The sequence below is a fragment of the Cherax quadricarinatus genome, chromosome 30 (genome assembly GCF_038502225.1).
Source record: "Cherax quadricarinatus isolate ZL_2023a chromosome 30, ASM3850222v1, whole genome shotgun sequence".
Taxonomy (NCBI): domain Eukaryota; kingdom Metazoa; phylum Arthropoda; class Malacostraca; order Decapoda; family Parastacidae; genus Cherax; species Cherax quadricarinatus.
This window is the reverse complement of record NC_091321.1, coordinates 8,431,112-8,455,497: the sequence shown is the minus strand read 5'-3', so window position 1 is coordinate 8,455,497 and position 24,386 is coordinate 8,431,112. Positions and strand designations below refer to the sequence as shown.

General features: G+C 39.6%; 1 protein-coding gene across 2 annotated transcripts in view; it reads right to left on the bottom strand.

Moving 5' to 3' along the window:
• The window catches only part of LOC128692620 (uncharacterized), a 442,432-nt gene that overhangs the window by 25,791 nt on the left and 392,255 nt on the right, over positions 1 to 24,386 (bottom strand). The gene's annotated exons all lie outside the window — the stretch shown is intronic.

Below are 24,386 nucleotides of genomic sequence, written 5' to 3'. Positions count from 1 at the left end.
AACACGATGATACCTTACTTGATATATCCTGCTGCCCTCATCCTAAGAACTCTCTAAGGTTGCCATCCTCAGGGAGTGAAGATTTTCATCCCTTTGTGATAGTATTTTATAAAATATGTTATTTCAATATTTGGCGTAAGGGAAAACAAAATTAAATGATGTTCCAAATTTAGGTACATTAAAAATGATATTTATTCGTGGCAGTGTACGACATTTAAAGCCATAATAATGGCTTTGAGTTACGTACATGGAGTAAAATCTGTCACATTTGTGACCAGGTAAGAAAAAAATCACATGTGTAATTATTATATTTATATTTACAGTTCCTGGGGAATGAAAGGCACTCAGGGTTGAACCAAGGAAAGGCAAGGTAGCTTGAATATCTATGAAAAATCTGTCAACTTACATCCACAATTTCAACTTGTTTTCAACTTCAATTTTCTATTCTAATCACTTGTTACTGCTACTTTTCTGCTTCTATTCCATTCTTGATTTATTTAGATACACCGCTGCAGCTCCTTTTCTCCGGAAAAATACCCATTTCACAGTGAAAATGACATAAGATCAATAAGTTTGCCCAATGACAAATTATCTCAACCTGCAAATTTCCCCATATCAATTATTAGTCTAGGGTGTTTAGTCGGCTTTTTTTTTTTTTTTTTTTTTTTTGGTTCTTGTTCAATATTTTTTTTTTATCCTACGTCTTGTTTCAAGTAACTGAAGTCACAAAGACTTGCCGGAATCATTTAAGCTACCATATACCTAAATTGTGCCTAACCATAAAGTATAGGTTAGGTAAAATGTCACGAAACAGGTAAAATTAGTCAAGAAACAGGACAAGTATTTCCTAACGTGGGTCTTAGTCATATGATGACAAGCCACTGGAGCTTTTGATCATTTGGCCGAGGCCTTCCGCTGGCTTGACGGTCCACCCCTTTAAAAAATAAGGTTATAAATATAACCATTTAATAAATTATACTTTAATTCCTAGAATAGTCAAAGATTAAAGCAAAGGAGTGTAGCCCTCCATTTGCATCAAGAACCCCCCCCTCCTCCCCTCTCATCCATTCAGGGGAATATTCTTGGTTAAATCATAATAATTTCTCACCATTGTTACCTACTATTTATAAGCTAAATTTGAAAAAAAAATGTAAATTCTTCTCATGGGAAATGTATTTATAGGCAAAACCTAATATACTATATTTTTTTTTTATTTCGAACTAAACAAAGCTTAAATCCTTTAAGAGAGGTTTTTATATAAATCTTAGGTTGTAATAGTAGAATGACACATTAATAGCTTTAACAATGAATACTAAACTTTAAAATAGATGGTTAATAACAAACGCTCCTCGGAGGTTTTCGGTCATTAATTACAATTTTAAGCTGGGTATACAAATATTTTTGTTGTGCAAATGGTAAAGTAACTTTACCTAACTCAACAACCTTACTAGCTATAAGTAGATGAGTGTGTTTACATACAGCCAGGCTCGTGACTCAGTACCAAACGTTCACTTGGCCCAGACATCTCTGTAACCAAAATAGTGTACCACTTTCGCTATCTCCCAAAATAACAATGTGCACAAGAAATATTTAATTCGTGGAGTATATGGGTTGTTGAAAGATGTAAACTAATGCCAGTTCCGCAGAGTAGTAGTAATCGTAAACTATAGCCCACAAATGACGTACTGTAATAACCTATTGCTTATATATACTTAACGTAAATATATTATTTTTACATTAGTTGTTTATACAACGCCTTAGGAATAGGAGTTGATCAAATCTGATTCGAGGAAGGAGGGTGAATTCCAGTGATCAAGAGTTTAATTATACACAAGTTTAACTATGCCTTTCCTGGTAAGAATAAATAAACCTGAACACTCCGCTGCTACTACTACTCTATTACATTCATAGGAGAGCGCGAAAACCGTGGGGGTTTACTGAGCCTGAAGGGAATGAGGCAATCAGGTTCGATCCAAGGAAGCAGAAGGCAGGTCCAATTCCTTGTAACAAACCCCCCTCGCCGGCGTGTATGACCCTTCCGTAAGAAGGACTACCAGGCTCCCTCCCATAACACCATCTAAGAGCTATTTCTACTCCTCTTGCCTTAGCTGTAGTCCTCAGATTGGTGGGTGGTTGTGTGAAGTGTTGTACTGGATATTAATCCCTGCCATTAATCTCGCCCAGCCACTCACTGCGCGTCTATAATGTTGATCACGTTGGCTGCACGTCGCATGACAGCCGCGTCCATCACTACGTGTTTCCAGCTATCCTAATCCTTCGCCTCACTATTATTTCACCCAATACAAATACCTTACCTAGCCTATCTGACCCATAATTTTATTACAAAATTATTTTAATTAATAGAAACAGCGTACCTAACAAGACAATATATGTTGAAGTAATACAAGTGTTCGTACGTGTGGAGCGCGGCGAGGGGTTGATTCACGACTGCAAAAAATTAGTTTGTATCAAATTAATTTGCTTAGTTTCTTCACAGATATTTTATAACTATTCAGATTTTAGACAAAATATTTATAAGCTTTTTCAGAAACATATTTTTAATATACTTTGAAGCATAAAAACCAAGGAACCGAACATAAAACGATCCCAATACACAACACTCCATTTGGGGGGGGGGGGTTGCTATGTCAGGCTGTAAATAAGAAAAATAGAGCCGATGGGGTACTAGGAATTTTTTATTTACTAATAAAGTAAAAGAAGAATAAAATAAATTGAAAAAAGAAACAGCAAATGCTACGACCAATGGAACATTCTAAACTTTAATGATGAACATAATAATGAAGACGGGACACCACGAGTACAACTCTGCTCCTGTAATTACAAATAGGTAATTACACATAGATAATCACCATAAACTTTCCTACAGTGAGAAAATTCTTGTTTTATTTAAACACACCCCTCAAGGAAGGTTCCTTGATGTTGGTGAGGGGCTCTTGATTTAGGGAATTGGATCTGTGCTCCAGTTCCCCGAATTAAGCCTGAATGCCTTCCACATCCCCCCCCCCCCCAGGCGCTGTATAATCCTCCGGGTTTAGCGCTTCCCCCTTGATTATAATAATAATAATTTATTTAAACACATACAGTTCCGGACATATATTAAACGAAAAGTTTTGCCACAAGTCCTGGACTATAGGTTATTTTTTCGCATCATTTTGGTATTGTTATTCCATTTACTCTCCTCTCCTACGAAATTACCGACGGGAAATTCTTGTATATAAAGAGAGAATTCTTATGTATATTTTTTGTTGTTGTTCCTCCAAGGTTTTTGAACAATTTGAGAATGCCTCTTCTGATCGGCTTCAAAATATCAATGCTGGTGTATATTACTTAGAGGAAGGGTTGGTACTGTATAGGTGCCAATCTGAAGTGTGGAGGAGCTGGTGGAGTGTGGAGGGGCTGGAGGAGTGTGGCGGGGCTGGTGGAGTGTGGAGGGGCTGGTGGAGTATGGAGGGACTGGTGGAGTGTGGAGGGGCTGGTGAAGTGTGGAGGGGCTGGTGGAGTGTGGAGGTGCTGATGGAGTGTGAAGGGGCTGATGGAGTGTGAAGGGGCTGATGGAGTGTGAAGGGGCTGATGGAGTGTGAAGGGGCTGATGGAGTGTGGAGGGGCTGATGGAGTGTGGAGGGGCTGGTGGAGTGTGGAGGGGCTGGTGGAGTGCGGCGGCAGTAATGATGTACCAATATTGACTCTGGTCCGTCTCCCAAACCAATACTCCTTTTGTGTTGGTGGCACCCCGCCCCCCTTTCACTACCCTGGCCCTCCCACACCCCTCTCCCTCACTCTCCCATCACCTCTTTCTCTACCACCCCCACGACCATTACCACCAACAATAAATACTATCATCCCCTCACCTCTAGTATCAGTTTTCTTCTTTTGTATCCTTGTCTCACACAAAGATAACACACGCTAGTTCTCAATCTAGACAGAAGTAAATAGTTCTCAGCAGACTGCCTAGATGTAGACTTAAAAAGAACCTCTGCTATGTTGTTCTCATTACGCCTATCAAAACTGCCACCATCATTTCGACTCTCACCACTATCTCCATCGCTATTATTAACATTATTACCACAGTCAATAGCATCACCACCACTAATACAACCACTATCAATTCCACAACCATCAGCACCACTGATACCACAACCATCATCATTACCCTTGTTACAAAGTAATCATCTATTGCATTTCACAAGGTACGGAAGAAAACATGGCTACCCACTCTGTAAAAAAAAAGTAAGAAATAAAAATCAAGTGCTGTTTTCTTAATTAATGGTGATTCAGTGTACAGGCATTATAATGAGGACCCCTATGAATCTCACACTCTCTTGTGTGTACATATATACGTAAACACCTCTAGATAATTAATAGTTATAATTATAACCATAATTTTTTAAGGTAAGCCAGCTGAAGGCCTCGGTAAGATGACCAATAGCTCCAGCTGCGGGTCATCACATAACTGAGACCCGCATCAGGAAACATTTGTCCTGTTTCCTGACAAACCTTACCTAACTTCAAGATGAAATCATACTTTGTTTTAGTGTCTTGGAGGATGTATCATCTTTTCTGTCACTTCGTTGAATTTACAGGCAAAGAGCTGTTATCTTACCTGAGCTCACTGCAGAGCCTAACTCTAAGATATACTACATCTAAGCTGCGATCCACAACAGTTGGCTAACATCCGGTTACCTATTTGCTGACAGGTGAACAGACAGATGTACGGAAGCATCCCCGGAATCCCTCCTCCCCCTCCCCTACCTCAGAAGAGAATCCAGGTCATTTAACTGAGGCAAAGGTGCTATCACTGAACTACGAGAGAGACCCTCTGTGAAACAGGTATTGATATCAGGACTGATCACACTTTGAGGCTAGCACTGTATACCTTTAGTGCAGTGGAAAAGCTGTACCAAAGCTAATTACTTTGTTAACTTTTTATTTTATTTTAAGCAAGTGCTTCGTATACAAGTTGAGAACGCCTCATCGTCCCTTTGATTCTACTGGAAAAATTTTGACTGCCTCTTCTCATGGGCTCCAAATATTGAACGCTGGTATTTAACTGCATTAGAATGTTAAACCGCACTTTTTTTTTTTTTGCGTGCATTAAGACAGTGTATATGGGCTTATGGGGTACAGAGAAGACCTTTCTCGGAGAGTACACGCAGCTAGTTGTGTTACACTGAACGGTAACACAGCACCACCGATCTTCGGTGAAAACCTACACGGAGGACAGTATGCATAGCAGCGCTGTTCACCTTGGCTTCAAGCGCTGCCAAGCACATACGTCAATAAGCTGCTACTTTAAAATAATCTATTTAACTTTCAAGATTATAGGGCGAGTGTGCTCGAGTAAACAGACCCTGTCCTTTGAAGTTCCAAATATCATTTTCGAACTCGCTGATGGATTTCATTTCCTGATGAAATGAGATCTTAGTGCCACTTATAATCAGCCTTAGTTTCAGCCCTTTCGAATGAACAATTGAAGAAACAGAAAATGTAATGTACATTAAGATATTACGGAACTTTGATTTAGAAACGTTTTGTAAAGCAAAAGGACACAAGTGCAACTAATGTGACATTTTATTGTGGTAACGTTTCGCTCTCCAGGAGCTTTGTCAAGCCGTTTTAATTATTGCGAAAATTTATTTGCAATAAATTTTAATTGTGGCTATATACCTTACGATCAAGTGTAGGCAAACTACTCCAAAGAACAGCCCTGCCCTGTTTCCCTCTCCATAATCAAGTTCATTACTGAAAGATAGGTACGAGGGGAGGGGATTGCGGGGTTTAATTTGTATTAAGATGTCTCCTAGTACGCTAGGATACATCAATTTCATATTAGGACTTGTTTTCTCCTAGTGTTCGTTTAATAACTTTGCTGCTGACACAAGAGAGAAAGTAGACTTTAGTAGAATTCATTCAGATTTTCTTGCAAACTTAAATGTTCACGAGATATAGAATGATCTTGAAGTTTTAATAAAATGTTAGGTATCATGTTATCGCATACTTAGCACTCCAAAAAAAATAGGAACAATAATTTTGCAAGAAAAAAAACACGCGAGACTAATCCGTTCCCGCAAGTCCAAATTGGTTGCAGTTAAAACGTGCGAAATGTCTGACTGGGAATACGAAGACCTATTAACAAGAGCAGAAAAAAAATTCAAACCCTTCCTCCCCACCCATCCCTTGCCCCTTCCCCAGCAGCGCAATCAACCAGATACACTTTATCCTGACGCAAAATCTCCCGTAATCAGTTTTCCGGAGCCGATTGATTGCCAGTCCGCGAGCGGAGGCGTATTTTTTGGACATATTTATTCCAGTTTTGGCAAATAGTTAGACATGGCGTGCTTTCTAGTAAATGTTTGTTTTGATGACAGCGCTCGAAATTCACGGTGGCAGTCAGGGAAGCTGTCACTTCTTGTAATATATGATTCTGGGCGTTGGAATAATAATAATAATCTCCAAAAAGCGCTATAGTCTACAGTATTTTGTCAGAAACAAGATCGCTCATTTGTCTATGAATATTAGAACAATTTTTTTTTTGCATTTCATGAAGAGGTAAACCCGTGAAGGTCATTCAAGCAAAAGAAGGAGGCGGCTCGATCCTCCGTAAGCTAAGCGCGATCCGGTGACTGTCTCGTCTTACTATTGAATTTACACAAACTTTATACTGTATCTCTTGGCCATCACTATTTAGAACTGATCTACTTCATAGATTGTACAGTTTAAAACATTATTATGATTATTAGTTATCATACAATCTGAAAGCTGTATGACCCACATGTCATACAGCTTTTAGACAGAAACTGACTAAGCTTGGCCCCCGTTATGCATGAAACTTTCATAGACTATCAGATTTCCACCAACTTCTCAGCAAAACTTGTCAGTGTCACTTGCTACATCCCTCACGTGTGTTGATGCTCACAAATATTCTTTAGGCGGAAAGTTTTGCCTGACACTGTCTCTGAATTTCGTCTGCTTTCTGCAGTCTCAGCTGAAGCAATGTATAAATTCTTGGAATTACCGTTGAAAATGTATTATTTTTTATGCACAAATAAAAATTAAGATATGCAATAGTATGTGCTATTTTTTCTGCGCAAGGAAACTTTAAGATATGCAATATTATATATTCTTGTCATTTACAAAATAAATCTAAAATACAAAGCTGGAAAATATACAAATAATTGACAAAGTTGATTTAATGTTTCAGAAGCCTTTCCTGTGAAAATAGGCTGAAAACACTTAACTTGCACGATGTGGAAAGGTGGAGAATTCGGAGAGATATGATTAAAGTGTACAAATGGAATGCAAGAATAATAAGGGCGAGATAAATGGCGTGTTGCAAATAACAGAGACAGGACTCGCAACAATGAATGTCAGTTGGAGAAATTTAGATATCAAAGGATATTGAGAAGTACTGGTTTGGCGATAGTTGTAGATGAAAATGACACGAATGCAATATAATCTTTATTAACAGCGTTTCGGCCACACAGTGGGCTTTATGAAGTCAAAAAGATCCGTTCGTGACTTTGATGAAGCCCACTGAGTGGGCAAAACTTTGTACTGCATTCGTGTCTCCTTTTTCATCGTATCGGTATTTATACCATTACCTAGAGCTGTCGATGAGCATCATCGAGTCAAGAACTTAAGAGTATCTTGAAATAAATATAGGTTGGACGGGTACATGAGTGGATGTGAGAGTGTGAAATGAACCAACCTAGCATGGGCCAGTAGGCTTGGTGCAGTATTCCTTCGTTCCTGTGTGTTCTTGTGTAAAAGTTCGTTAAATACGTCTTGCACAAAATGGCGTGTAAATAAGAATAATACCTTTGCTCAGCCTATCCTCATCTTAAAAAAATAATAACTGAGCTTGAAGCCTATCGATACACGTGGGCTATTAAGGCTTTATGTGATCTGTTCATCACTAATTAAGAATACTCATAATCCCTGGTATTGGTGTGGGAAAATTTGGAATTTTCCTAAAATCAGCATGTGTAAATTTGAATAAAACAATAATTGCGTAATAAAACATGATTCAGATTTGACTCTTTCGAGAAATCTCGAGCGAGGGAAAAGGGGGGGGGGGTTGTAGAACAGCCAAGTGACACGGACGGGGGGGGGGGGAGGACGCCATTTGTAATTTGTGGGCACTGGTTGTCGTGGAAAATCCAGCTAATAATCCGGCATCATGGCCAAATTAGGTTTTTTCCAGTCTAAATTTGTAATAGGAACCCGTGTTAATGTCCCCTGCTGAAGAATTGAGACAGGAAATTTGCGGGACCTTAAGAATTACGTGTGGATGGTGCGCCATTAGTCCTTGCATTAAGGTAGGGCTCTAAATAGCCAGTGTAGGGTCTAGGTGTCAGGCAGGTGGTGTGATCTATCTACAGTAATTAAATGGTAAATGGTAATACGAATTTCTTTTGTGTACCCATCAAGCCTAATCATATACAGTCCACAAGTTTAATTTACCAGAGTATCTGCTTTTAATATTGTTATTATTAATTTAATGTTAGGTCTAGCTTCTTTTGCGAGAGTGGTGAGCATCGAGGGAGTGACTGTTCGGCGACCTACTGTGATTTAAGTCCCACTTATCCCACCCAAATTACTTGCACATAATTCGGGTAATACCCTGTAAACCTCATGCAGGTAATTTACTCGCATAATAATAATTTACAATGGGCTTACTGGAATTAAAGTAAACGAAGTGCATATATACTGAGATATATATTACTCCACGTGTACTTATAATCTACCTTCTGATGCACATACTTCAAGAGAAATATATTCATTGGAATATACAGAAAGTGCAATTTCCTTCCCTGGTTGCTAATGTCAAGTTCGTAACTCGTCTTGAATATTTACAAATTCCATTTTCTCTATTTTAGGTTCATTTAGGCTATGCATATATAAACAGTCGACCCTCAACTAATGGCGGCATTAAGTAACGGCAATTTCGTCTAACGGCGCTTTTTGCCATAGAAAAAATGCCTTAAAAAAACGATACCACGGGTGGGGATAGAACCCACGATCAGAGAGTCTAAAAACTCCAGGCCATCGCGTTAGCCGCTGGACCAGGTAGCTAGCTGATCCAGTGGCTAACGCGACGGTCTGGAGTTTTGAGACTCTCTGATCGTGGGTTCTATCCCCGCCCGTGGTATGGTTTGTTTGCAATTGTGTCATTACGATTTCGTAAGTCAAAATGCCTTAACCAATGGCAAAAAACTTAACCAACGACGTTTGTACAGAACGTGTCGATGTGCCCGAAGCGCAACCTGAGTGGGCCCAGCCACTCCAAGAGTCAGTGTGCCATTGTTTACAAGCTATTGCAGTCGGTTTCCATGTGTGCCTCCCATATATTTTGGATAATTCAACTATTTCTAGTGCTTGTAACCTCTACATAAGCCACCATGGGTTCCAAGAAAGCTTCTAGTGCCAAGCCTGTGTTAGAATGGGTGAGAATTACGATGGAAGTGAAGTCCTTCTGGAAGTGGATTCTCCTTCCAAGCAATAGACAATTCTGAATTTCCCTGCTGCTGGCACATCACTCATCAACAACTCCACAATAAAGGTAAGTGGCATTTAATTATTGTTTATTTTGCATGTCCCATTCCTTTCCGTATAAGGAAATGTATATTTCATGTAAAAAAAAAAAAAATCAGACTTTGGGGTGTCTGGAATGGATTAATTCTATTTCCATTATTTATGGGGAAAATTAACTCGACCAACGGCAAGCCCTCTGGAACGGGTTAATGCCGTTGGTTGAGGGTCCACTGTCATATATATATATATATATATATATATATATATATATATATATATATATATATATATATGTCGTGCCGAATAGGTAGAACTTGCGATCTTGGCTTAAATAGCAACGCTCATCTTGCCATATAGGACAAGTGAAAATTTGTGTATGCAATAATTTCGCCAAAATCATTCTGTACCTAATGAAAAAAATATATTTGATTGTGTTTGTTTAGTACTAAATTATTGTAAACGTATTTAAAACATATTTAGTTGGGTTAGGCTAAAATAAATTGTTCTTGTTATAATAAGGTTAGGTAAGTTTTCTAAGAATCTTTTGGTGCAAAATTAAAAACTTTTACATTAACATTAATGAAAAAAATACATCTTTAAACGTATAAGAGAAAATTTCAGAAAGGACTTAATTTTTAATGAGTTCTTGCTAATTGACCAGTTTTACGTATTCGGCACGACATTATATATATATATATATATATATATATATATATATATATAATATATATATTATATATATATATATATATATATATATATATATATATATATATATATATATATATATATATATATATATATATATATATATAGCTGCACACTAACAGCACCTTTCAAGGCAGGTGAAATTGCTGACCTAGAAAATGTAGAGAACCTTCATGGCACGCATAACGGAGATAAAACACTTGGAAAATCCTAGAGGGACTAGTACCGAACTTGCACACGAAAATCGCTCACAACGAAAGCAAAAGACTCGGCAGACGATGCAACATCCCCCCAATGAAAAGCAGGGGTGTCACTAGCACGTTAAGAGACAATACAATAAGTGTCAGGGGCCCAAAACTCTTCAACTGCCTCCCAGCATACATAAGGGGGATTACCAATAGACCCCTGGCTGTCTTCAAGCAGGCACTGGACAAGCACCTAAAGTCGGTATCAGACCAGCGGGGCTGTGGCTCGTACATTGGATTGCGTGCAGCCAGCAGTAACAGCCTGGTTGATCACGTTCTGATTCACCATGAGGCCTGGTCACAGACCGGACCGAGGGGGCATTGACCCCCGGAACTCTCTCCAGGTAATATACCCTGCTAATGACTTACACATGTCTTCACTGACAACCTAACAAGTACAATCTATTCCTCCTTCAACCTAAGAAGCGCAGAAGGAAGGGAAGGAGCCCTCATGCCGATGAAGGGTTCTTGATCCAAAGACTTGGTGCTATCCTCTCCTTCCTTGGCTCAAACCTGATAGCGTCTCATTCCTTAATTGTTATAAGACTCCCCGTGAATATGCATCTTAAGAATCGAGTTTTTATAAACGCCAGAGAACGTGGGAAAAGCAACGTTCTCACTTTGAGAACACTGGTGGTTTTCCGAGGCTCTCTTTCTATATGTTAGTTTATAATGGGATATACATATGTATATACATAGTAACCTAGAACTGTGAGGATATACATAACCCAGGACAAGAACTGAGGATATACATAACCCAGGACCAGAACAATGAGGATATATATATACATAACCCAGGACTAGAACTGTGAGGATATCCATAACCCAGGACCAGAACTGAGGATATACATAACCCAGAGCCAGAACTGTGAGGACATACATAACCCAGAGCCAGAACTGTGAGGATATACATAACCCAGGACCAGAACTGAGGATATACATAACCCAGAGCCAGAACTGTGAGGATATACATAACCCAGAGCCAGAACTGTGAGGATATACATAACCCAGGACCAGAACTGAGGATATACATAACCCAGAGCCAGAACTGTGAGGATATACATAACCCAGAGCCAGAACTGTGAGGATATACATAACCCAGGACCAGAACTGAGGATATACATAACCCAGAGCCAGAACTGTGAGGATATACATAACCCAGAGCCAGAACTGTGAGGATATACATAACCCAGAGCCAGAACTGTGAGGATATACATAACCCAGGACCAGAACTGAGGATATACATAACCCAGAGCCAGAACTGTGAGGATATACATAACCCAGAGCCAGAACTGTGAGGATATACATAACCCAGGACCAGAACTGAGGATATACATAACCCAGAGCCAGAACTGTGAGGATATACATAACCCAGAGCCAGAACTGTGAGGATATACATAACCCAGGACCAGAACTGAGGATATACATAACCCAGAGCCAGAACTGTGAGGATATACATAACCCAGAGCCAGAACTGTGAGGATATACATAACCCAGGACCAGAACTGAGGATATACATAACCCAGAGCCAGAACTGTGAGGATATACATAACCCAGAGCCAGAACTGTGAGGATATACATAACTCATAGCCAGAAATGTGGGGATATACATAACCCAGAGCCAGGACTGTGAGGATATATATTACCCAAAGCCAGAACTGTGAGGATATACATAACCCAGAGCCAGAACTGTGAGGATATACATAACCCAGGACCAGAACTGTTAGGATATACATAACCCAGAGCCAGAACTGTGAGGATATACATAACCCAGAGCCAGAACTGTGAGGATATACATAACTCATAGCCAGAAATGTGGGGATATACATAACCCAGAGCCAGGACTGTGAGGATATACATTACCCAGAGCCAGAACTGTGAGATGCAAATATTTACCCAGTACTTAGAAAATGTCTACCTGGAGGTTGTTCCGCCTTTCCTGGCGGACCAGTCCATGACCAGTACCTAGAACTGTGTACCCAGGACCGGTAATAGGCGAAGTAGAATGCTTCAAATCCTTGACCTGCGTCTGAATGACTTCCATTGTTTCCGAGCACTGTATGATTCCTACGGGTTTAGCGCTCCCCATGAATGTAATATTTATAATAGCAGTGTATAATCTTCATATGTAAACAAAATAGTATCGATGATTTGCAACTAAAGAGACATCAATATTTCTGTTTAGTTCTATAGTTTACTCTCACTGAAGCGAAGGTTCAACACACTAAGTTATCCATTGAATTGTCCTTTACGAGTTTCGTTTTCTCTAGCAATCACTTCAGAGTGAAAACGTCCACATTCTGCTTCCTCTTCCTCTTAGTAGGAAACTCAGTTACACATAACATTTCCGCAAATTTAGGTCATTACAGTTATCATACATAGTCATGTGTGTAAATTACTTAGAATAACCTCTCAAAAAAGACAAAGTGACTTATTTCCACTTCATGATATGTCCCGTTCCCTTGGTTAAGAGTCGCACAAGAGCGCCAATGATCCTTCCCCTTAATGACCCAGATGTAGATAATCACCATCTATCAATGCAGGATAACCCAAGAAAGTGAAGCAGCTTCCCATTATTTTTGTTGGGCGGGGGGTCCTTAAATCCTCTTCTAGGATGCTACCAGTGAAAGCTGACTAGCTCTTAGGTATCTATGCAATCTTAGTCTATTTACAATTAAGCATTCGAAACATTTAAACAGATACATTACTAATCCTCGAGTATGCAACACCAGTGTGGAACACAACTCGCCTTTCTGAGCTCATAAAAAAAAATTCAGAAAATTCAGACTGCTAATGAAGGAAAAAGACTTATGATTAAAGGCTGTTTGAACTAGACCTACCGACAAGAGAGGAACTCAGAACGAGGGAGGATAAGATCACGACATAAAAAATACTCAAGGTCATCGACAGGAAAACAAGGGTACACTGTTGAAAGAGGAAGGGCCAAGACGAGGGGACACGCATGGGGGGTTAACTAGAAAGTATGAAGATAATAAAATATAATAGTCACTATAGGGAGTCACTCGTCAGAGAAATAGCAAACATCGAACTTAAGCTAAAGGAATCTTATAGGAGTCAGGAATCGCGGGAAGAACTAAAAGCCATAAATGAAATCGAAAGAAGCCCAAAGTATTTTTTTTCTTATGCCAAATCAAAGTCGAGAACATCCAGTATTGGGCCCCTACTTAAACAAGATGGTTCTACACAGATGACAGCAAGGAAATGGGTGAGCTACTCGAGTCCCAATATTATTCAGTTTTTAGCAAGCCGCTAACCAGAGTCGAAGATCAAAAAGAATTTTTTATGAGAGAGCCACAGAATTTGGTTAACACAAGCCTATCTGATGTTATCCTGACGCCAAATGACTTCGAAAAGGCGATAAATGACATGCCCATGCACTCTGCCCAGGGCCAGACTCATGGAACTCCGTGTTCATCAAGAACTGTAAGAAGCCCTTATCACGAGCTTTTACCATCTCATGGAGAGGGAGCATGGACACGGGGGTCGTCCCACAGTTACTAAAAACAACAGACGTAGCCCCACTCCACAAAGGGGGTAGTAAAGCAATAGCAAAGAACTACAGACCGATAGCACTAACATCCCATATCATAAAACTCTTTGAAAGGGTCCTAAGAAGCAAGATCGCCACCCATCTAGATACCCATCAATTACACAACCCAGGGCAACATGGGTTTAGAGCAGGTCGCTCCTGTCTGTCCCAACTACTGGATCACTACGACAAGGTCCTAGATGCGCTAGAAGACAAAAAGAATGCAGATGTAATATACAGACTTTGCACAAGCCTTCGACAAGTGTGACCATGGCGTAATAGCGCACAAAATGCGTGCTAAAGGAATAACAGGAAAAGTTGGTAGATGGATCTATAATTTCCTCACAAACAGAACACAAAGAGTAGTAGTCAACAGAGTAAAGTCCGAGGCGGCTACAGTGAAAAGCTCTGTTCCACAAGTCACAGTACTCGCTCCCATCTTGTTTCTCATCCTCATATCTGACATAGACAAGGATATCAGCCACATCACCGTGTCTTCCTTTGCAGACACTGCAAGGCTCCAGGCGGACATCAACCAAATCTTTCAATGGGCTGCAGAAAACAATATGAAGTTCAACGATGAGAAATTTCAATTACTCCGATATGGTAAACATGAGGAAATTAAAACTTCATCAGAGTACAAAACAAATTCCGGCCACAAAATAGAGCGAAACACCAACGTCAAAGACCTGGGAGTGATCATGTCGGAGGATCTCACCTTCAAGGACCATAACATTGTATCAGTCGCATCTGCTAGAAAAATGACAGGATGGATAATGAGAACCTTCAAAACTAGGGATGCCAAGCCCATGATGACACTCTTCAGGTCGCTTGTTTCTAGGCTGGAATATTGCTGCACACTAACAGCACCTTTCAAGGCAGGTGAAATTGCTGACCTAGAAAATGTACAGAGAACCTTCACGGTGCACATAACGGAGATAAAACACCTCAATTACTGGGAGTGCTTGAAGTTCCTGAACCTGTACTCCCTGGAACGCAGGCGGGAGAGAGACATGATTATATACACCTGGAAAATCCTAGAGGGGCTAGTACCGAACTTGCACACGAAAATCTCTCACAAAGAAACAAGACTCGGCAGACGATGCAACATCCCCCCAATGAAAAGCAGGGGTGTCACTAGCACGTTAAGAGACAATACAATAAGTGTCAGGGGCCCAAGACTCTTCAACTGCCTCCCAGCATACATAAGGGGGATTACCAATAGACCCCTGGCTGTCTTCAAGCAGGCACTGGACAAGCACCTAAAGTCGGTACCTGACCAGCCGGGCTGTGGCTCGTACGTTGGATTGCGTGCAGCCAGCAGTAACAGCCTGGTTGATCAGTCTTTGATCCACCAGGAGGCCTGGTCACAGACCGGGCCGCGGGGGCGTTGACCCCCGGAACTCTCTCCAGGTAAACTCCAGGTATAGTGGATGACAGCGGGTGAAGAGAGGTATTGGACACACCAAGACAGATACTGAATATTTAGATTAGAAAGTACTTTCACAGAGTTCAGATCCAGAACGAGCTTGTGGGCAAAATGTTGGACTGACTCCATACCTGTGCTCAAAGGTAGAAATAACAGCTAAATCATATCAGTGGATGAAAGTTAAGAGGCAGCTCAAGGAGAATGCGTACATGTACGCACGCACAAGCGCAAACGCGTGCACACACCAACAAGCTACACGTGTTAGGAAGTGTATATCTAGTCTCAGAGTGGTCTGGAAGTAGAATGATGTTGGTATGAAAGTGGTGGAGACAGGCTCCACACTTAGTTTAAAAATAAGTACAATAGGGCCCACAAGGATAAGAGGAGTGAATCTGAACATTGGCAAGTTAAGAGAAAGGGCTAGGATCTGAGAACGGCACCCTAACCACAAACAGTTCACCACAAGCGCACCATCCCCCCCACACGCTCACGTGCGCGCATACAAACACATACACAGGGCCAGGAGCTACGGATCGACCCCTGCTAGCACATATAGGCGAGTACACACTCGTTGCTTACAGCTCAGCAGTGCAAACAGTGGGTGTGGCGCACAAACTAGAGGAGCTGGAAGGAATAGCAAGGAAAGTACTGCAATGGATCAGGGAACACCTGACAGAAGGAAACAACGTGTGTCGGCACGAGACGAGTTGTCAGAGTGGGAGCATATGTCGAGTAGGGTTCCACTAGGGTCAGTCCTAGGTACGGTGCTGTTTCGTGTATATGTGAATGACATGACGGAAGGGATAGATTCAGAGGTGTCCCTGTTCGCAGAGTATGTGAAACTAACGAGGGGAATATAAGCGGACGAGATCAGGCAAGCCTTCAAGGGGATCTGGACAGGCTGCAAGCCTGGTCCGACAAATGGCTCCTGGAGTTTATCCCCAGCAAGTGCAAAGTTATGAAGCTTGGGGAAAACAAAGAAGACTGCAGAGCACAGCCTAAGAGGTCAAAGGCTGCAAAACTCACTCAAGGAAAGGAATCTTGGCATGAGCATCATACAGAGCACATCTCCTGAGGCGCACATCAACCAAATAACTGCTGCAGCATATAGGCGCCTGGCAAACCTGAGAATAGCGTTTCGACACCTAAGTAAGGAGACATTCACGACACTACACCGTGTCCGTCAGGCCCATATTGGAGTATGCAACACCAGTCTGAAACCCACACCTGGTTAAACACGTCAAGAAATTAGAGAAAGTGCAAAGGTTTGTACTTTCTCTAATTTCGGAGCTGAGGGGCATGTCCTACTGGGAGAGATTAAGGAAACTCAACCTGACAACACTGGAGGACAATAGACATACGGAAGACATGATAACGACATATAAAATACCGAGAGGAACTGACAAGGTGGATAGGGACAGAAATGTTTCAGAGATGGGGCACAACAAGAAGAAGTCACAATTGGAAGTTGAAAACTCAGACGAGTCACAGGGGATGTCAGGAAGTACTTCTTCTGTCATAGAGTTGTCAGGAAGTGGAACAGTCTGGAGAGTGATGTAGCGAAGGCAGGATCCATACATAGCTTTAAGAAGAGGTACGATAAAGCTTATGAAGCTTTATCGTACGATCATCGAAGACTCGGGGCCACTAACTGGTTGAGATTCATAGACAATCTCCTTACATTAAGATGATAGGTCACATCCTAGGAAAAACTTCACTTAATAATAATGAAGATGGAATACCATGTACAATACTATTCTCGTGTAACGACGAACGTACTTTCATATCGACATGCATGCACTTAACCACGAGCCTCTGGTATCTTCAAAAGATATGACAGTATTTTAATCTGCAAGATGTTACTATCAAAACACAGGTGCATCTCAGAAAAAAAACCTCTTAATCCTGTTTATGTTTTGTTATTTGCTATTTCAAAAAAATGAAGAAGTCTTGTTTCCTTCTCCTATAACATAAATCATAAAAAAAAATTATTGAATTTAACACTAGCGATTATACAGGTTAGAAGTTCCTAACTTACCTAAATACTGAGGCAGCGATTTTTTAGAGCATGATTATCTATGACGGAACCCAGAATTATTTTGTTAGTAATCCTAATATCTACAAAGTTTAATAAATGCACCAAAATGTATTTTATAATCCCATCACTCGCTGTTTGTCTGCCTCTCTCCCTCCCTTCGTCTCTCTTAACTTTCTTTTTTCTTCTTCCTGTCCGGTTCTATTTCTGTTCATTTCTGTCAGTCTTCTTCTATTTTTTTCTGTCCTTTTACCTCTCTACAGCTTTTGACTTAAAATTTACAAAAGATTGCCAGTTTCTTTCCACTTTCTGATTTTTTCTCACTCTCATTTTTAAGTGTTCCTTATCTGTACCAGCCTTTCACTTTTTCTTTCCCATTTCCTGTATTTTTTCTTTTTTTGTTCATGTCCTTCTTTCTACCTGATGCTTACCATTGTTTCTTCCTCTCTTCCTAAAAAAACATGCATAACCTAATCATTTTTGCCAGTGACAGAACTGCACAGACATGGGATTAAGGACTTCGGGGTGAGTATTGTATCAAGCATATCACCTGAGGCACACATCAACCGAATAATTGCTGCAGCAAACGTGCGACTGGCAAATTTAAGACTAGCTTTCGGTAATCTAAGCAAGGAGTCAGTCACGACACTGTATATGGCATACGTCAGACCCATGTTGGAATATGCGACACCTGTATAGAACCTGTACTTGATCAAGCATGTCAGGAAACTGGAAAAAGTGCAGAGGTTTGCAACGAGACTAGTCCCGGAGCTAGGGAACATGCACTATGATGAGAGATTGAGGGAGATAAACCTGATGACATTGCAGGAAAGGACTTAGGGCGATATGATAATGTACAACATACTGTGAGGAAATGATACCGTGGACAGGGACAGATTGTTTGAGAGGAGGGAAATAGGAACAGGATGGCACAGATGCAAGCTGAAAACAACGAATCAAACGGGTATTAAGTATTTCTTAAGCCTTAGTCTGGAAGTGGAACGACCTGGAGAGTGAAGTAGGAGAGGCAGGATCTATACACAGCTTTGAAAAGAAGTACGACAAGGCTCTCGAAGCTAGGAGAGTGTAAACTCAGTAGCGGGTAGCGAAGAGGGGGACCAGGAGCTGAGACTCAACCCCTGTAACCACGTATAGGTGTGTAGTGTATATATATATATATATATATATATATATATATATATAATGTCGTGCCGAATATGTAAAACTGGTCAATTAGCAAGAACTCATTTAAAATTAAGTCCTTTCTAAAATTTTCTCTTATACGTTTAAAGATATATTTTTTTCATTAATGTTGATGTAAAAATTTAGAATTTTGCACCAAAAAGGAACTTAGAAAACTTACCTAACCTTATTATAACAAGAACAATTTATTTTAACCTAAACCAACTAAATATATTTTAGATTTGTTTACAGCAATTTAATACTAAACAAACACAGTGAAATATTTTTTTTTCGTTAGGTTCAGAATGATTTTGGCGAAATTATTGCATACACAAATTTTCACTTGTCCTATATGGCAAGATGAGCGTTGCTATCTAAGCCAAGATCGTAAGTTCTGCCTATTCGGCACGACATGTATATATATATATATATATATATATATATATATATATATATATATATATATATATATATATATATATATTTAATGTGTGTGTGTGGTAAGGCGGGGTGGGAAGGAAGGGGGAGTCAGCCACCGCCAGATGGGGTAAGGAAGGTGCCATGTTGTCGAGTGGGGCCGCTACAAAGCCTCGCCCTCTCTGAGTGGGACTAAAAACTAAAAGTGGGCTACGGACCTATTTGTTCTTTATCCTATTACGTCATGTCCCAATCAATTCTCGTCTCCCTCTGCCCGTTTTCTTTCTTCCCTTTTTTATAGAAAAGGGGGAGGGCCGGAGCAGAGTGATGATATTATAGACTGGGAGGTTTATTTAGCCCTGAAGGGTTAGTATTTAATTTGTGCCGTGTTTTTAAAGGACTTTGATCGCCTCACTCAAGTTAATAATTACAACTAACATTTCTTCGTTTTATGTTTATTCCCAATATTTATTCCACAAATCGTACTGATATATATATATATATATATATATATATATATATATATATATATATATATATATATATATATATATATATATATTTATTCTTTCTTTGCCCAATTTACATTTTCTAGGAAAAAATTCTGCTCCATTTATGCAAATTTAAATAAATATTTATGCAGGACCCAAGAGTGTATTATGCAAACTGCTAACAAGGGGCAGTTATCACGCCTTAACTACTCGCCGTGGAGGGAACAAGCTCGTTTGTATTCTACGGTAATTGCTCGCATCATTTTCAACCTCGTGGTGTATAGTGTTTTATTGTGGATTATGATCATGAGCTGCGAGATGATTGTGATACTTTTGAGGTGGTGACAGTTATAGTATGATGCTAAATGCTAATGATGATAATATTAGCAATGACAATGATAAGGATGAAGATAATGATAAAAACATTTATACTAAAAATGATGCGGATAATGTTGAGTATAATGATAGTGATCGTAATAAAGGTCTCAGTGATGGTAGTAATATTGATTATAAAAAATTTTTTTAGATAATATGAATGTAAACTTATGAAATAAAATCTAGAATTATATTAATATATATATATATATGTCGTGCCGAATAGGCAGAACTTGCGATCTTGGCTTAAATAGCAACGCTCATCTTGCCATATAGGACAAGTGAAAATTTGTGTATGCAATAATTTCGCCAAAGTCATTCTGAACCTAACGAAAAAAATATATTTGATTGTGTTTGTTTAGTACTAAATTATTGTAAACGTATTTAAAATATATTAAGTTGGGTTAGGCTAAAATAAATTACACTTGTTAGAAAACTTACCTAACCTTATTATAAGATTCTTTTGGTCCAAAATTATAAATTTTTACATTAACACTGATGAAAGAAATATATCTTTAAACGTATAAGAGAAAATTTCAGAAAAGACTTAATTTTAAGTGAGTTCTTGCTAATTGACCAGTTTTACATATTCGGCACGACATAATATATATATATATATATATATATATATATATATATATATATATATATATATATATATATATATATATATATATAAGGACAACAACAGACTGGCTGATTTAATAAAATATGAATGTAAGGGTTAAGAGGCACATGAGTTTCCCTGTCTCCTAATATGTTTATTTTTCCCCTATAATTTACCTTGTCCTCAAAGATTTGTTAAGGTATACCATGAATTAAGGAAAGATCCTCGACTTCATCTTACGAAAGCAGACAAAACAAATGAGACAGTAATTATGGACAAGGTAGATTATAGGGGAAAGCAAACATCTTATTAGAAAACAGGGGAACTGACGTGCCCCTTAATTCTCCTATTGCTTGAGTCTTGTCAGTATTGTCTCGTTTTCTATTGATCACCAAAACGCCTCGTATCCCCTTTCGAACATTACTGTCTTGACGTTACTGTTATAGTTTGCTTAAATCTGGTTAATATTACCCTAGAGTAACAAAAAAAAAAGCACAATACCGTGACTGGAACGATATACAAATAACCCGCACATAGAAGAGAGGAGCTTACGACGACGTTTCGTAAATAATCCAAGTCGGACCGAAACGTCGTCGTAAGCTCCTCTCTTTGTGCAGGTTATTTGTGTATTACCCTAGAGTAACTGTTTTAAGTATATAATATAGACACAACGATAAAGATAAGACAGACGGAAATCCTGGGGTTAAAACAAGTGTGGTAATTCTCTTTTCCGGAGTCATGCATAGGATCAGATTATTTTCAAACGTTTTAAAAACTAAGACGATCAATAGCCATAATAAAAAATGAGATCTAATACCGAATAGGCTTTAAAAACCGTACTTTCGTAAATAAATATTTTGATGTCCTGTTAAAAGAATTATAATATTAAAGGTCACTTTTTTCATATGTATCTAGTGTCAGGGTGGATCATTCTTTGCCCCCGAGCTAACCGGTCGGTGTTTTGGTGTCCGCTCAGAATTATCACTGTTAAAATGTACGTTGATGTTCTCTGTGGTAGTTAACACGTAAGGCCAAGAAACACGGAACGATGAAAGAGGTTAAATAGTCCAGTGGTAGTGGTAGTAGTACTAGTAGCAGTAGTGGTAGTAGCACTAGTAGCAGTAGTGGTAGTAGTCCTAGTAGCAGTAGAAGTAGTAGTACTAGTAGCAGTAGAAGTAGTAGTACTAGTAGCAGTAGAAGTAGTAGTACTAGTAGCAGCAGTAGTAGTAGTACTAATAGCAGCAGTAGTAGTAGTACTAATAGCAGCAGTAGTAGTACTAGTAGCATTAGAAATAGTAACAGTAGCAGAAGAAATAGTAACAGTAGAAATAGTAGTAACAGTAGCAGCAGAAATAGTAGTAGGGGGTAGCAATCCCAGTTGTTAGTAATAATATAGTTGAACATGTAGTAATAGTAGTAGACGTTGTGGTAGTAATAATTAGCATTAAAAGGAGTTACTAATACTAATAATAATAGATTAGGTGGTATTAGTACTGTAGCAGTAGCACTAGTTGTAGCAGCAGAGATTAATAGCAGTAATAATAAAGCAGGCGACTGTAGTAGTAGTAGTAGTGTATTAGTAAGATTACGTTTAACGTTCTCCTGTTAATTCACATGTAGGCTTTTCAGTACTGAATAGCGGAACCTAAAATGATCCTACATACAGGTAAGCCGGAGGGAGTAGAGAGTTTCGAGAGCCTTCTGCTTTCCTCCCAGGAGTACAACGGTCCAGAAATTGTATGAAGCAGTGATTATGAAAGCAGTTTAGTGTACTAACAATCGGTGTACACACAAACATCTTAGCTGTCTTAGCCACACACACACGAAGTGGAAAGTCTGGAAAGTAATGTAGTGGAGACAGGATCCATACATAGCTTTAAGAAGAGGTATGATAAAGCTCACAGAGCAGGGAGAGAATGACCTAGTAGCGACCAGTGAAGTAGAGGGGTCAGGAGCTATGAATTGACCCCTGCAACAACAATTAGGTGAACACACACACACACGCGCGCGCGCACACACACACATACACACACACACACACACACACACACACACACACACACACACACCACTGAGGCTTTATGAACCGACTATTAATCGGATTAGCCGAGACAGACGGTCAATAACTTTCCCAAGATTTCCTGCGAAACTGTATTGATTCTCTATACTGCTTCACCCTCAGTAATGCTGGGTCACTATACCACTTTGCCATCGATACTGTTAGGTCACTGTACTCGCTCACCGGTAGTATTAAGTCAATATACACCGTCACCAGTATTGTTGAGTCACTATACACCCTCACCAGAAGTGAGTCACTATACCCCCTCACCAGTAGTGAGTCACTATACCCCCTCACCAGTAGTGAGTCACTATACACCCTCACCGGTAGTGAGTCACTATACCCCCTCACCAGTAGTATTGAGTCACTATACCCCCTCACCAGTAGTATTGCTAGGATCACTATACACCCTCACCAGTACTATTGTTAGGTTACTATACACCACTAATAGTACTTTTAGGTCGCTATACACCCTCACCAGCACTATTGTTAGGTTACTATACACCACTAGTAGTAGCTAGGTCACTATACACCCTCACCAGTACTATTGTTAGGTTACTATACACCACTAGTAGTAGCTAGGTCACTATACACCCTCACCAGTACTATTGTTAGGTTACTATACACCCTCACCAGTACTATTGTTAGGTCACTATACACCCTCACCAGTACTATTGTTAGGTCACTATACACCCTCACCAGTACTATTGTTAGGTCACTATACACCCTCACCAGTATTATTGTTAGATCACTATACACCCTCACCAGTATTATTGTTAGATCACTATACACCCTCACCAGCACTATTGTCAGGTTACTATACACCACTAGTAGTATTGTTAGGTCACTATACACCCTCACCAGTACTATTGTTAGGTTACTATACACCACTAGTAGTATTGTTAGGTCACTATACACCCTCACCAGTACTATTGTTAGGTCACTATACACCACTAGTAGTATTGTTAGGTCACTATACACCTTCACCAGTATTATTGTTAGGTCACTATACACCAAAATAAAACTGAATGACATCATACCGTTAAAGTGAAGTACACGTAATTTTCACGATGTTGAATGCAAATTCAGGAAATTTTGACGATTTCTACAACGAACTCGATAATCTAACTTGAAGTAACAGGTTCAAAACAGAAGAGTAGGGAAAACAGTACGTTGTTTATCTTAAGACATCCTCATGATCAACGTCCCAGGCATGCAGAGTACATCAGGCAGACAATTCAGGCAAGTTAGTCTTAGGTATTATAGTAACTGTTCATCGCACAAATTAAAAACTGAGTAGCATCAGGCTTATTATTGAGTAGATCACGTATTTGTTTCGGGGATATTTAGACGAGGAATTCGGTAAAATTAGTACACAGTTTTAAAAAAATGGGTTACTCAAATTGGTTTTTACAACATTATGTATATGTGTATTTTACAAGCACACATATACACTTGATGTATGGGTGATGGGGTTAAAGAACTGCTCGATCAATTCAAAGATGATGGGGTTAATGAACTGGTTGATAGACAATGGGTGCTAAACAGCAGTTCGGCTGAAGGTGCTATCGCTAAACAGCTGTTTAGTCGACAGGTGCCGGGGCTAGAACCTATTCAATCGCCAGGTGTTGACGGATCAACAACTGATCCATCGAGAGCGGTTCGGATCAGACAGCGAGTATAGCGAAAGGTTTCAGAACGAAACGCGCTGGAAGAGAAAGAAATCCCTCGGAGCG